The sequence below is a fragment of the Leopardus geoffroyi genome, chromosome C1 (genome assembly GCF_018350155.1).
Source record: "Leopardus geoffroyi isolate Oge1 chromosome C1, O.geoffroyi_Oge1_pat1.0, whole genome shotgun sequence".
Lineage (NCBI taxonomy): Eukaryota > Metazoa > Chordata > Mammalia > Carnivora > Felidae > Leopardus > Leopardus geoffroyi.
In genome coordinates this window covers 77,321,222-77,337,659 of record NC_059328.1, presented here as the reverse complement: position 1 = coordinate 77,337,659, position 16,438 = coordinate 77,321,222, and positions in this window count along the sequence as shown.

Here is a 16,438-nt window from a genome sequence, read left to right as displayed (position 1 = left end):
TTTTCCTGCCCCCAAGACTGAAGATTCTCTAGACTTGGAGAAAAAGAGAGAAGTCAGTGGAAAAGAAAAGAGCTCAGATGCTGGGTACCTGAAAGAAGACCCAGGCTCAGCTTTCTCTTGGATTTATTCTAAAGTCACGTGTGGTAAGATTGGGGGAAAAATAGAATACTCCTCTCTGCTCAATTTTAGAAATTTAAGAGCAGAAGGAATGTCACTATTCCTGTGTACTTTGAGAAGGTGGCAAGACCCCAGAGTTCTCCCTCACTCCTGCATGCCAGTGGCACGGAGCAATAGGGTAGAGATGGTGGTGTGGTAGGTTAATGTTAAAAGGGGAGACTGAGGTAGCCCTGTAGAGTCCCTGTGGGCATGTAGAGCAGCAGAAGCATTTCCCATGAGCCAAAGGCTACTATAGGGACGAGATAGGGCCTGTTGGTGCCACATTCCTTTTCTCACTCTCCCAGAAGTCACAGAAACTAGTGTCCAACACAAGGAGTACACAGCTGTAAATTTTGTGGACTGCCAATCAGGACCAGGATGTGTGCCTCATCAGATAGTAGCACAGAGAGGATGACAACTAACAACAGGAGATGGTCCCCTGGATCATAAACACAATCCCAGCATGAGGGGAGGGGAGACCGCATTGATGGAGATTGATTCTCCAACATCTAGTGGAATGGGGGTTTGCAATAGAAACTAAAAGTTGGCATTTCTTGCATACTTGAGTTTATGATCTTAAACTTGGACCCACTATATTATTAACAGTGATAGGTTTGTGAAAGAAGTCTCATTTTTAATATCATTAGTAACAAGTAACATCTTCAGATTCAATATGATCTACCAAAAGCATTACAACATACTAATGTCAACTGGTGTAGAAACTCAGATCTGAATCTCAGTCATCAGGTAGAGATTTTGCTCAGGTGCTAAACATATCTTCTCTTTTTAAAAAAAGCAAAATAGAACAAAACAGTACTAGCTAACATTACTAAGTATATGTCCTGTACTTTGTCCTAAGCCCTATGGATGGCATATTTAATCCTTTCAATAGTCCTATGAGGTAAATACACTCATTATGTATGTATCTTATGCATGTAAAAGCTAAATGTATTGCCAAAGGTTGCAAATCTTGAACTTTATGTGATTTGAGAACGCTTTGCACAATCATTTTGCTGTTCTGTCTAGAATGAAGTACTGAAATACTACATCTTTAAAGTTACATCCAATCATCAAAATCCATGTTTTTCTAATCTTCAGAGTTTTCCTGTTGGAGAATTTAAAGCAAATTCAAGGAGGCTCTTAGTCAAGACACATTCTACAGTCTCTTTCTCTGGTTTCCAGAGAAGCAAGATGACCATGACCTTCTCCATAGATGTCCCGATCATTGAACCAAGCCTTCCCCTTTACACGTCACCTATCGACACGAGTAGACATCTTTTCTTCCCATTTGGCTCTGAAACTTCAAGTCTCTATTTTGATTTTTAGTTTTTACACTTAAGCTACTGTATTTTAGTTTGTTTCTCTGACCTGCCTCTCCCAAGGCTATTTATCTTCCCTAGATCGATGACTTTTCCGATGGGTTTCCGAAACCCAGTATTTTGAAAAGAGAGGGGAAAAAAGGAGGCCCTGTTTTTAACAAAATACTCTTAAAAAGGGAAACTTGGGTTTTTTTGTTTTGTTTTTGTTTTTTTGTGTTTTTGTGTGTGGTGTTTTACTTTGTTTTGTTTTGTTTTGCCAGTGCTGTGTTATAAAGCTTCCCTGCTGCTAATCCGTGAAAACTAGCCTAAATAAGAGAGGAGACACAGCTTTTTGTGACCTCTTCTGGGATTATAGTACTTCAGTCATATCTGCTTGGAATATAATTGTCATCTGGCTATTTTTCTCCATAATATATAGTTACATGTGATTTTTTTTCACACCTCTCATTTAGGAATATATTGTTTTGAAGAAAAGTTTGAAAGTTAAACACAAACCTTTACTGAGAGTATTTGATTATCTATCTTATAAAAATATGACTGAATAAAGTTACACCTGAAGTTCTATTTTTATCCTTAAATTAAAGTTTAAAGAAAGAAAAGGGATTAGCAGTTATTATTAGATTTTTATGTTAAAAATTATGAACTTTCAATATATAAATTTCAGGTTTTTCCCAATAGGCTTTATTACTTCTTCTGATTGTCTTTTCATTTTCATGTGCTGTCCATCAACCAACTGTTTCCTATCCTTTTGGGATTTTCCTCAATTTCTGTTTGCATTACAATGTCATATTTCTTTTATTTTAAATGACTTTAATTTCATTTTTAATATATAGTGAGAACACACTGTAATAAGTTCATTTCACTACTTTTCAGTTTCAAAATAACTTTGTCTTTTGAAATTTCTGCCTCCTAAATTAAGTCAAGCATTTCAGAGACTTCATAGAAAGAAACATTCTCTTTTCTCTTTAAAAGAATTCCATGTGTCTAAGCACTTTTATAAAGTAGAGGTGTTTAGTAACATAGAATCTCCAGTGTAATAAATATTTCTCCATTGGGATATTTCTATTGGCAAAATTATGTAAAGCAATTTATAGCTTCATGCTCTTATAAGAAAGATCGTTTTCTTTCTCTTCTTTCTTCACAATAAAAAGAGCTTTATTAGATTTTTTCTGATTATGAAAGCACATGCTTATTTACAATAACTATACTATAAAAATAATTCAGCAGTTACATGCAGTAGACTTGTACACATAGCAACATAGATCTGAAACACATAGTACTAGGTGGAAAATGTAAGAAACAGGATGAGAAACCATCTAAGTAAATTTAAAATATCTGTACAAAAAAAAAAATTTTTAGGACTATACAAACAAAATAAAAGATTTATATTAAATGCATTAGGATAGTTGTTAGTGGGGGTGGTTTGGGTGATCTAAGTAGGAAATGGGGTTCAAAGATAGTAAAAGAAGAAATTTCAGATAATTTAAAAGTACGAGGAATTTAAAATCACCTTCAATTCCACTCCTTGATAATATCACAGCGCATAGCTTGGAATATAGACATCCAGATAACACACACATACACATGCATACACATACACATGCATGCACACACACATTTTAAAGTGGGATTATAATCTGCTTTTAATCTTATTTTCATTAAACAGTATAATATAAATCTGTTGATATAAATCATTTTTAATGTAGTATGTGCATGGATCTGCATAACCTATTCAATGACTACCCCATGGATGTATATTTAGGTTTTTTCCAGTTCTTTTTAATGACTAATGTTACAATTAACATTCTTATACATATATCTTTATTTACTTGCCTTTCACTAGAAATGCCCATTTAAATTATTGAAACAGGGGCACCTGAGTGGCTCAGTCGGCTAGTCGTCCGACTTAGCTCAGGTCATGATCTTGCAGTTCATGAGTTCAAGCCCCACATCGGGCTCTGTGCTGACGGCTCGAAACCTGGAACCTGCTTCAGATTCTGTGTCTCCCTCTCTGCTCCTCTCCCTCTCGTGCTCTCTCTTTCAAAAATAAACATTAAGAAAAATTTTAATTATTGAAACAAGTTGTCAAACTGCCTTCCAGAAATACCATTTTCACATTCATAATATGAAACTTTCTGATTCTCACAAGGTGTTAAAGCTTAAAACACTTGTAAAACAAACAGCAACAAAATTATCTCCATATTCCAGGCCATTCAAATGTCCAGATCTCCTCAATAGAATTAATTTACTCACTTAGTACCTTCTGTTCAGTGGGAGGTCAAAGACTACAAACCATGTTAATGGCGTTACACAGCTGACTATTTAGCACTGCCTTGGTCTGACCTATACATCAGGGACTGAGTGAACTACCAGAGAAAAGCAGAAAGAATGCAGATTCACTTAAGTAGCACATCAACTTTTTTGCACTTGTACATGCATCGGAATCTTGAATGTCAAAAAAATTAAAGTCTTTAATTACTAATAGTGGGATCTATATTCTAAGTAGTTGTGAGTTGTCTGTTTTTCAACTTCATTCCTAAAGTGGCTTTTATTGTGTTTTGAAGTTTCTGACCTCATTGGCAACAGTCAAATTCATTTTCAAACATAGCCTCCCAATCAGACAACAATTCCAGCCTGGTGGGGTGGACAGAGCTGGGCTGTAGAGCCAGGCTGACCCTGGGCTGTGTGCAAAGTCATGTGGCCGCAGGACCTTAGGCTAGTTACTAAACTTGTCTATTTCCTCATGGTATTACACAGAGGTAAGAACCTCCATTGGGTTGTATCTCCAGTATCTAGAACAAATATATCAACAAATATTTGTTCGTTCATTCAAGGTAACAATTAGCAATAATGAATGTGAAATGTCTGGAATCTAGAAAATACTAAGTGGTAGCTATTGTCATATTAAGATAAAGTAAAGGGATGTTGTTGAAGGAGAGAAGCTGAAAGCAAAGAATTTCAGATAGTCTGGATTGCTGGTGAGAGCCCAAGATCAGGTTCTAGGACCACTGTGAGTTTGGAAATGTGGAAATTAATATTGACAGCTTGGAAGAAGAAAAGGAGTTGCTCTGAATTAGGCTCAGCATTCAGGGTTACCAACAGCCCGTCAAAATGGAAAATACCTACGTGGCTTTTAACCAGGTTTGAATGTGAATAATCAACTCATCAAGGTAAAGTCTTTAAGCTTTTTCTACCCAGTATCATTGCTATACCTAAAGCCATATTGCAGGAAGAACTGCTAAATGCAGGTTTTCTTAATGCCGCTATGTGGCAGGAATTTAAAGTTATAATCTCTTTTCAAGGCACATCTTTATTAAAGGGGAATCATTCAAAGCCATCTGAGTGCAATTACTATATAAAGGCTAATTGACCTAATTAATCTAATGTGGGTCAATGGCTCTATACTACCCAAAGAACATTTTCAAATGAAAAGGGGGAAAAAAGCAACTCCAAAAGGGATTTCTTTAAGTGAACATCCTTAAATTTAGTGAGCCTGATTTATTCCTTGCACACAGATATTATATTGCTACATATTATATTGCTGGAGTGGCTGAGCTGGGATAAAAAGAGATAGACTAATTCTCTGAGGATCCTGAGGAATATTCTGTTTGTCACTCAGGGGAAGGCACTATATAAATTACATTATACCAATACTGCCTCTTTCTGATAAGGTAGCACTGAAAGAATTCAACATGACAAGAAGTCAAATTTACTATCATACTGTTTTGATTCTCTTGGTGATGTGATAAAGTGCATGCTGATACCTGCTTTTTATTTGATTAACTTACAGTTCCTTTGAATGTCAGCTTGTTCCATTTGAAGTACTGGCTGCCAAATATAAACTGGGACTGATAATATCTGAGCCCTATGATTGAGGAAAGAATGTATAACACATGCCTGTGGTAGGCAAAATAAAGCCTCCCAACATGTTCACGTTTTAATCCCCCAAATTTGTAACTATGTCACATTACATGGCAAAAGGGACTTTGCACATGTGAAGTTAGGGATCTTGAGATGGAGAGAATATCCTGGATCATCCAGGTGGGTCCAATGTACTCACAAGAGTTCCTATAATGGAAAGAAGGAAGCTGGAGAGTCAGAGAAAGAGATATAAGGATGGAAGCAAAGGCCAGAGAGAAAGAGAGAGAGAAGGACAAAGGGAGATAGGTTTGAAGATGCTGTGCCTCTAGCTTCGGTGATGGAGAAAAAGGCTGTAAGTCAGGGAAGGCAGGCAGCTTCTGGAAAAGTCAAGGGAATGGATTCTCCCCTAGAGCCTCCAGAAGAAATGTAGCCCTGGATTTTAAAATCAAGCAACCTTGATTTTATCCCAGTGACATTAATTTTTGGACTTCTGACCTCTAGAATTGTCAGTAATAAATTTATTGTTTTAAGCCACAGAGTTGGTGGTAATTTGTTATAGCAGCAAGAGAAACTACGTGCCACTTTTGGGGCTCATGGCATAGAGCTACACTAGTGTCATTTTAGTTGGATTGAAATGACTTTCCCAAACTGGACCTATAATCCAAGACAAAGCTAGGGCAAACCAGGGAAGCACACAGCAGAAGCTCTTGCTTGGCCTTTTATTCATCACAAGCTCACTTTGTTCCCATTTATTCTGAGGCCTTTTAGAGAAATGGAGTATTAGTGAAGGTTCCTAAGTGTGGGAAGAAATCAGTCCTCTTATGAGTTAATTCCCCTTTCCTCAGGTTTTAAACTCCAAAGACATTTTCTAAAATGATTTTCAACTATAAACAATGTCTTGTAATCAACCTGGCCTCTGTTCTGGCCAAAACCTTTAGAAAGTGGTTAAGCATCTTCACTGGGAGTCACTGGCCCTGGACATGGCCTTGAGCTAATAGGGTAGAAAGGGTAGGAGTTTTGGGCAGCTGATCAAAATCTTACATGGGGTCAAGGAGTTTTAAAAGATAAATGGGGCACATGGGTGGCTCAGTTGGTTAAATGTCCAATTCGAATTAGCTCAGGTCTTGATCTCAGGGTTGTGAGGTTCAAGCCCCATGTTGGGCTCCACTCTGGGTGTGAAGCCTACTTTTAAAAAATGATAATATATACAGCCACTGTGCTAAGGAGCACTTACATCCATTAAGTAACATGTGCATTATCCTATTATCCCATGCTTATTATCCCTACTTTCAACTGAGGAAAGTAAAGCTGAAGAAATGGCACCATGCCCACTGTCACCTATAGCAGGCTTACTCCAGGGCTGGGCTGTTAACCACTACTCCATGTCCCCTCTCCACATCAGAACTTCCCTGGAAAATTCTTGGAACTCTTGGAAAGTGTTCTATAGACAGAATCATGGCAGATTTGTTGTTTTCTTGATGTTCTGAGTGTGCCACCCCAGCAAATTCTTGAGAACACAGGCAGAGTTTGCAAGAGGAAATGTATATATCACTACAACACCAAGCAAAGTTCTCTTGTCAAATGCAGTCAAAGAATGGGTAGGTTGTGCAGTGCAAGCTTGGCTTTCTCTGAGGCACACTAGTTCTTATGGGCCTGATGGAAAGGCCTGTTAACTGATGGCATGATCATGACTCCATTAGAAGAAAGACAAACAGGGCACCTGGGTGGCTCAGTCGGTTGAGCGTCCGACTTCAGCTCAGGTCACAATCTCACGGTTTGTGAGTTCGAGCCCCGCATCAGGCTCTGGGCTGATGGCTCAGAGCCTGGAGACTGCTTCCGATTCTGTGTCTCCCTCTCTCTCTGCCCCTCCCCCATTCATGCTCTGTCTCTCTCTGTCTCAAAAATAAATAAACATTAAAAAAAAAAAAGAAGAAAGACAAACAATGAAAATGAATAAGTGCACAGTTTGATTCTGACCATTGCAATGGACCCAATGAGGAAGAAAAGCTGGAGGAATCCAGTGAGACCATTTAGGTTGGATAGCAAGCTTTCTGATGAACATGGGTGAAAGTGAACAGGATGACACATACCCAAGGTCCTGGAATAACTCAAGTCTTAGAAGAAGGTTAATGGTCAGAAACAGGTAAAAATGCTAAAGAAAATAAAAAATTTAGAGCAGGAGGAATTCTGGGAAGGGAAAAGCCCCAGCTTGAAAATAATGATGCTAAGTTAGTATATAATAACAATGAGGAAAAGAACTTCTCCACTCCTATTTTACCATCTTTTTTTTTTCTCTTGGTAAGAAGATTGGAAGATTGACTGGAAAGTGTGGACAAGTGTTAGCAAAAGGAAGTGGCACCCCAACTTGTCCAAGAATCCACATCTGAACCATTGCATCCCAAGGGAAGGTAATATAATAGATTGGGAAAATAGGCTTTGGGGTCTGATACACCTAGCATCTACTTTATTCTCCTGGCAAGTTACTCAGCAGTTCCAAATTTCAGTTTTTTCCCCTGTAAAATTGGGATAATAGGCTGCCTCATAGGGGAGGGAAACAATGCAGCATAGAGCACTTTAGCCAGCACCTGTCACATAATAAATACTTGATGCACAGTGGCTACTCATTGTATCATTATTATTTTTATAGACTAAATAGTTTACATGACATCAGAAATCTTTAATTGTGAAGAATAAATATTGTGAATGAATAGTTAATAAACCTAGAACTAATTATTTTAAAGATAGTTTCACCTCTTTCCAAGGTAAATAGTGATCTCCAGGAATAGTGTAGGTTCAGTAAGGTCATGCCAACCTAAATGCATTTTCCTTTCTCTAAAGGGATATATACTGGAAACCAGAGGAATTTTTATAGACCAAGATTATTGGTATTACAGCCTGACCAAGAATCTTGTGATACCCTTATGAAAGAACCTGCACTGGTTGCTACAGGTAGGAAAACTTTTAACTTGTTGAATAATCCTAACATTGCTACTCAAGAAATATAACTCCACTGGAAGATTTCTGGGAGGAATAACTTAGAGATTGGCCCCTCAGTCCTAAATTGTTTGACGTTTTCACTAATGACTTTTATGTTAGCATCTACAGCTTGCTGATTAGTGAAAGAATGCTAAATTGTAACATTAGGATTCAAAAGATTCTCATATGGCCAAAACAACAGACTAAATATAACAACATGGAATTTGCCCACGAAATTCTAGTCTTTGACTTTAGTGTAACATCAAACCCTATAAGTAGAGTATGGGGTATGTGTCTAAGCAACTTGTATTATTTTTTCAAAAGTTTTATTTGAGGGGAACTTGGCTGGCTCAGTTGGTAGAGTGTGTTTTGATTTTGGGGTTGTGTGTTCAAACCCTGCATTGGGTGTAGAGATTAATTAAAAATAAAATCTTTAAAGAAATAAAGTTTTTATTAAAAAACAAGCTGAGTATAAGACAACCATAATGTTTTGCTTCCATCCCTGGTAATGTTGAAACACAGAGAAGACAACTACTTGACAGAACTTTATTGAAGGGATTCCACTAAATTTGATGGGATGGGTTTGGATGCGATATATATATATATATATATATATATATATATATATATATATATATACCTTCTTAGGTATCACTATATGTGTATGAGTTATATAATTAAGCATACAAATAATTTGGGGGGGGGACAAATTTCTATTAAAAATACATAATACAGGTGCCAGAGAAGCTCCTAAATCACTCTCTACTGTAGTTGTAAATATACTTGGCAAATTAATATTTAATCTCTCGTTAAATAAGTCATTCAAAATGTGAAAAATTTCATGATGATGTCATAAACAATTATTCTTGTACATCATTGTATTAAAAAGTAAATCAATGTGTGCCACCTTACCCCTATGAGGATGATTACTATAGAAAAAAAACCAAAATAAGTGGTGATGAGAATGTGGAGAAATTAGAATCCTTCATACTGTTGGTAGGAATGTTAAATGGTGTAGCTACTATGGAAAACAGTATGAAGATACCTTAAAAAATAAATAAAATTACCATATGATCCAGCAATTCTATTTCTTGGTATACAATCAAAAGAATTTAAAGCAGAATTTCAAAGAGCTACTTGTTTATTCATGTCACAGCAGTATTACTCACAATAGCCAAGAAATAAAAGCAACCCAGGTATCTATCACTGGATGGATGGATTAAAAGCATGATATATACATACAATGGAATATTATTCAGCCTGAAAAAGGAAGGAAATTCTGACACATGTTACAACAAGGATGAACCTTGAGGACATTACATCAGTCACAAAAGGACAAGCACTTGTGTGACTCTACGCCTGAGGCATCTAGAGTAGTCAAATTCATAGATACAAAAAGTAGGATGATTATTTCCAGAGTCTGGAGGGGTAGAGGGGAATGAGGAGTTATTATCTAATCAGTGCAAAGTTTCAGACTTGCAAGATTAAGAGTTCTGGAAATGGATGTTGTGATAGTTGCACAGCAATATAAATATACCTAACAATGAAGTGTGCTCTTAAAAATGGTTAAGATGGTAAGTTTTATGTTAAATGTATTTTATCACATTTTTAAAAAGTATACCAACGTAAAATCTTAAATATATCAAGAGCAAGCTATCTCCCCCTTCTGACTCCTCCCCTGCTACATGTGGCTCCTATTGGCTGGATTTTGAGGGTGTGTATATGATTTCAGTTATCTGCATTAATATCATGCTAGGATGTTGTTGCAGTTATAAACCTCTCTGCTAGTTCGATGTGGTAGCGATGTTTGTCTCTTTGCCAAGCTGGTGACAATTTAATGATAGTATTGTCAACCAGTGTCTTTGATGGTTATACACATTTATCAGACCGTATAATCATCTCTACTACACCGGTTGCTCACACACCAGAAATGAAGCTCCAGTAACAGTCTATTACTCTGACAAGGATAATAGGTCATTATTACCAAATCAGCAACACAGTGCTTTAAAAATAAATGACCCTGCTTCCCATCATTATTTATTTTTCATAAGTGCCTCAGATTTGTCTTAGCATCTAACAGCAGGAGACAATTATCCCATAATCATCATCTTCTTCTTCATCGTCGTCGTCGTCGTTGTCGTCTTCTTCTTCTTCGTCTTCTTCTTTGTCTTCAGCCTGTCTTAAATGGTTTTAAGTGGTAAATTAAATGTTTCTGTTGACCCTAAAGTAGAAACCTGGGTGGTTTTATAGGAGCATTAATAAAAAAATGGGTGGAATTCATTCCAAATGCATACAATCCTCCTTTTTCATCCAGTTCTGTTGAACAAGAATGGCCAGCTAGGAAGATGGTAGTGAGAGGAGAAAAGAGAGCTACTGTGTGCTTATCACATGAATGAAGGCATTTTTAATGTGGTCTTAACACTGTTTGATTGGGCCAGCAGAGTGTACACACAGTCCCCAAATGTTGCCCCTTCTCTATGTAGAGTGTTTTCAAAGGGAAACTCGTAACTCCAAAAAGGAAAAATTCCTCTCTGCTGGCCCGGAAGTTCTCCACCGCCACCTCCCCTCAGACAGGACAGCCCGAGGGAGCCTGAGAGGGTCTTCCCCAGCTGGACACCTGCTCTGACCGCCTGGCAAGAGGCTCTGCTGGCAGGGCCGCCCTTCTTGCACTGAAGTCTGGATTAAATCACAGTCCCTGCTGGAGATTGGACGTTGTCTACAGCTTCAATGGCAGAAGGCCCCAGGAAGGACAAGAGATTTGTATTCTAAGGAGGGAAGGAGGAGAACTGGCTGGGAGAAGATCGTGTTTCTTTGGCAACTGAGAACCATCCTTTTTAGGGGTGGCCGCTAGCTTTCAAAACAAAAAGAAGCTGGTAACTGTAAAAGGCTACGATGGGTTTCCTGCTCCCCCACCCTTTTAGAGGCAAAACCTATTTATGAGGCTTTATTAAGTGCAAATAAGTCCCTCGGCTTCAACGGAGAAGCAGCAGCTGCTGAAGATGTGGTCATTTGCATATAAATGACATGATTTCAGCTCAGAGAAGAATATTGAAAAATATACATGTCGACAATGGAATCCTGATAGATTCACACATATTAAGGTCAGATATTGTAATTTTTAAGGCTGCTGCATGCTGATGACTGCATCATATAACACATTCAATTCTGTTTGGGTTATATGAGTTTTATCTTCTATGAAATGGAGGATTTTTATTGTGAATTAATTAAACTACTTTTTTTTTCCTAAACATGAGAACATTTAGGTCAATAAGCTAAACGCTCTACAAATGCAAAGCCTTTGTGACAGCCAAAGTTACCAACTGCAAACTTGGGTTTTCTGTACAGCTAACAAAGAAGCATGTGTGCCTAGGAGTCTCCCGTGGAAGAGACTGTGTGGCGCTTTCTCTAATTTTAGTCTGTCCGCTGCAGGGACAACCTGTTTTTTGAAGGGCTAAAGGAGGCTCCAGTTTTTATATTCTAAGAAGTTTTCGAACAGCCTGACTATAAGATGAGTGGGGAAATTACTGTAGCCCAGAAATGACCACAAATTTGCCAAGTGCCCACTGTTGTTTCATTGCCCCATGACCTGTGGCTTGGAGTTCACAGCTGGCAAGAGACACATTCTGGAATCATCCACACTGCTCCCAGGCAAGCATCCTCCAGGCTGCCTGGAGGAAGTAGATGGGTTTCTCTCAAATATGCCCCAAATTTTGGCCCTGCACCAGTCAGGCTGCTTGTTGACTCCTTTCCCATCTGCAAAACAAATTTGTTTAGAAACTGCTTGTGGTACCTTGGCTGCTAAGAAGGCCATAGGAATACTACCTTCACCATGTAATCCAGCCCACGGCTCCCTCAGGGAGAACATTTTCCTCTAAATGATGATCACTTAAGTGTTAACTTTAGATTTGCTCATAAAAAATAGTAACTTTAAGTAACAGACTTGATTCCTATTGACTCAGTATTTGATCACTGAATTACTTATTAAATAAGTCAGGTAGCTAATTCTCAACATATTTTTAAACCCTACATGTGAACATTTACTAGATGAATAAAGTCCTTGGTCTATACACACTTTCTAAAAGAGATGATTAAAGATGACTAATAAATAATGAAATAGCTATCAAGGAACAAGGGAAATTTAGAAACTCACCATAAATGTATGTTTTTTATAGAGAACCTGAGAGACTTTATAGAACTCGATTATGCTAACTTGAAAAACAATCCCAATGTCAATTTGCTGATGTATTCAATATATTCTCTTAAAATAATTTGTGGAGATACATATGATGCTTTAGCTTTAAGAAAGATTTTAAAACTCAAAATTTTTAAAAATTAGTTCTGGTCATTGATCAAATTACACACATAGAAGGTGATTATATTATCCAAAGTTAGGAATCTGATTAACAGAGAAGGGTGATTAAACCACCCAGGGGTGGAGCCAGTAATTGTGGGGCCTGAAGCTTATACAATTTGGAGGGCTCTCTTTAAAAGAATACAAAATTACTGATACAAAATTGGGTAAATATGAATATTAATTAGGTTGAGAAAAAAAATCACAACAAAACTACAAACTAAAATCACAGCAAATTACAAACCTCACAAAAGCCACAAAACTAACCTGCCGTGATCGATTAGCTGGCTACACACCTCAACACTTTTCCCTACAATTGACTACCTCTAATATGACTGATTAAAAAAGGGTTTTTTATTAATGCTAGTTTTTTAAAGTTTATATCATTTCTGCAACTTGCTACAGGAAATGTCACATAAGGTTTTAGGATTGTTGTCAAATTGGGGAAAACTTCTATTTCTTTCACACATGAGCTGTAAAATTCCAGGGAATTTCAAGTCTCCTTGTGGAATGACTGATCCTAAACACTTCCATGTTTTCAGAGTACCTACAGCCATAGGCCACACTGGTTTCCATGGTGATGTGCTCTCAAGCCCTTTGGTGTCCCTAGAAATAGTATTTATGGAAGCTGTCCTTATATCAGGACAATTGGTAATATCTTTACAGTATATGGAATTGACTGTAACATATATAATTAAATGAATTCGCAACTCAACTTTGGCATGGAAAACGAATCTTATTAGAATGAGCCGTGCTGAAAGATTCCTGGCCCCCTCTGCCCTTGGAGAGTCTCATGTTTCCTATGTACCTGGTCATTGCTGATTTTCATTGCCCAGAATCTGTGGTGAGAGAAGAGGAATAGAGAAAGCAAGCAGAAGACAGTTGAACAGTTTCTCTCAGCAGTACAAGCCCCTTCGAGGGAAAGAAAAAAGTTGTTTTCCAAATTCATGAAAACACTGCCCTCCAAACTCCCTCCTATCAGCATTCTTTGTTCACCAGTTCAGTTTGGCCAGACTAGACTTAAAACCACAAGAAATGTCACAAGAAATAGAAAGATAAGAGCCCCAAGTGGACGTCAGTCTCCCTGGGGTGTGATTGACTGAACACAACCAATTCTCTAGTGGATCCATGGTCCCCATCTTCTGGAAGAGCTTTGCTAAAAGCAGCGCATCCTGGATGAAATGGACACTCTGTTCCATCCTAGGAAGAAGATGAAGCTGGCAGTTTAGATTGCTGAAAAACAGTTTGAGATAAGCTTGTGGTTCCATAGAAATTAATCCATGCCTCTAGATAGCATGTAAGCCTATTGGAAAGCTTCTTCAATTCAAGCAGTTAATAATATATCAAGTCTTGTAGCTTAAGGGATACAATTTTCAAAATTATTGTACTGAGGGAATCATAAATTCCACCAAGAGGAAGGTTGTAGTCCAGATATTTTATTTTAGATTTCCATCTAGGGTGCATTATGACACGCCACATGAAAGTCAAATCGTCCATGTAAAATGGTTTCCAGGTGATAAGTTTACCCCAAGGGGTCCAGTAAAGTAATACATTCAGAGTTATATCTGACTTTCACAATCTATAAAGACTAGTTATCAATTTTTTGAAAGATTTGATAAGCAGGAACAAAAAAATAGCTTATGGATGCTGACATTTGTCTCATTAATGGGAACAGCATAAGAAGTACAAGCTCCTTCTGGATTTGGCTGTAAATACACCACTGACATACATTTTGGAAGGTTGCTATTTTGTGCTGGTGGGAATGTATTTGTCTAACCTTGCACTGACTATAATAGACATAAGGAAGCAGTGATATTACTGTCAGCCACATTCAGCTTTTTAAAACAGGGGCACCCACTCTGCCAATATCTGTCAGATTCCAGGCCACTGCATATTAAAAATTATGTTCCATCAACACTGTCTGGCCTAGTGGAAGTTTTATTAGGAAATAATTCTCCTGTTGTGTTATGGGAAGGAAAGGAAAAAAACCCACTTCACCCAATAGGATTCAAAGGAATAATTAATCTTTCTTCCATCCTCAGAATAGGAATGCTTTAGCTTCTCTAGTGTTTCACATGAATACCTCTACCCCTTCTTGCAAGGGCAGAGCCCATATGCATGTGAGGAACAGGCAGGAGGCCCAAGTACTAATTAATCGCCTGTTTGAGTGTTGTCTGTGTATGGTAAGGCATTATTTTCATAAGTTATTCCCCTGTTACCAGGGAAAAAGAATTACATTCTTTTTTTTCAAGAAGATAAGATTGGTAAGTTTGCCGAAGATGCTTATTAAAACAATCATGGTAATAACAAAGTGCTTACACCTGCTTGGCTCTGGTTACACTTTCGAGGTTCAGGTGCATTCCCAGGAGGTTGCTGCCTACCCAAACCACAGGAGAAGTGCTTTGGCTGCCTGCATTGTCGCTGGGGCTCATCAGTTGAGACACCAGGAATGGCTACGCTCTTCACCTGTCTAGAATTCAGAACTAAACCCATCCTTCAAAAAACCCATCATGCATTTGAACAAAAGTATATTGCAGTAATCATTTATCTAGCTGGCACCATCAGTAAAATGGGTTGTTTTCTGGGAGGGTAAAAATCTTCCAAAATAACTAAATGATATTTTTATTGTAACCCACACATTGCATTTCAAATTTTATTTTTTTTTAAGTTTATTTATTTTTGAGAGAGAGAGAGAGAGAGAGAGACAGAACGTGAGTGGGGGAGGGGCAGAGACAGAGGGAGACACAGAATCCGAAGCAGGCTCCAGGCTCTGAGCTGTCAGCACAGAGTCCAACATGGTGCTCGAATTCACACACTGTGAGATCATGACCTGAGCCCAAATCGGACGTTTAACCCACTGAGCCACCCAGGCGCCCTGCATTTCAAACTTTCTAACATAACTGCTTGCCTCCCTAGCTTTTGGATTTGGGTTAGCATATATACCAACCTTTTCTTTGTGTAAATGAATTCTTGCCACTAGGTACCTCCCAGTGGCTGCCTGGGCTGCTGAGCTGCACATGGCTGTTCGGCTGTGGCTTTCAGGCTTCTCCCTGGCCTTAGCATTTCCTTCTCCCATAAGCTTACCTATAAATCCCATTCATCACTTCTGAGTAGAGAAGGCAAAGTTTTGCAGGTGAAGCCAGGTGTTTTAGAGTCCAACATTCTGGAGTAAATTCCAGCTTCACTACTTACTACCTGTGTGAACTTGAACAATTAACTTCCTCTGTTTCCTTGTTTATAAAATGGAAAAGAAATACCCACTGTAGGGTTGTTGTAAGATGAAGGGCGCTTAGTACAGAATCCAGCACAGACTTCTGGGAGCTGAGGCACAGTTGTCAGGCTTCCATCGGGTACATGGGAAAGTAAGTCAGTACCAAGAGGACCTGAGGGCTTTGCAACAGCTCAGTGGACTTCAGGGGCCTTCTTTTCTCCCTTGTGTGTCGGCTCCTGGCTACTGGAGGGCTGATCTTGCCAGCATCTCACCCCTGAAGACATGGATAGCCACACCATTGTTGTGCCTCGTGATTTAAAGTGGCACCATCCAGGCTCAGTAGGTTAAGCGTCTGACTTCAGCTCAGATCATGATCTCATGGTTCATGGGTTCGAGCCCAGCATCAGGCTCTGTGCTGACAGTGCAGAGCCTAGAGCCTGCTTCAAATTCTGTCTCCCCCTCTCTCTGCCCCTCCCCCACTCATGCTCTGGCTGTCTCTCTCTCTCTCTCTCTCTCAAAAATAAATAAAACATTTAAAAAAAATTTAAGTGGCACCATCCAGCC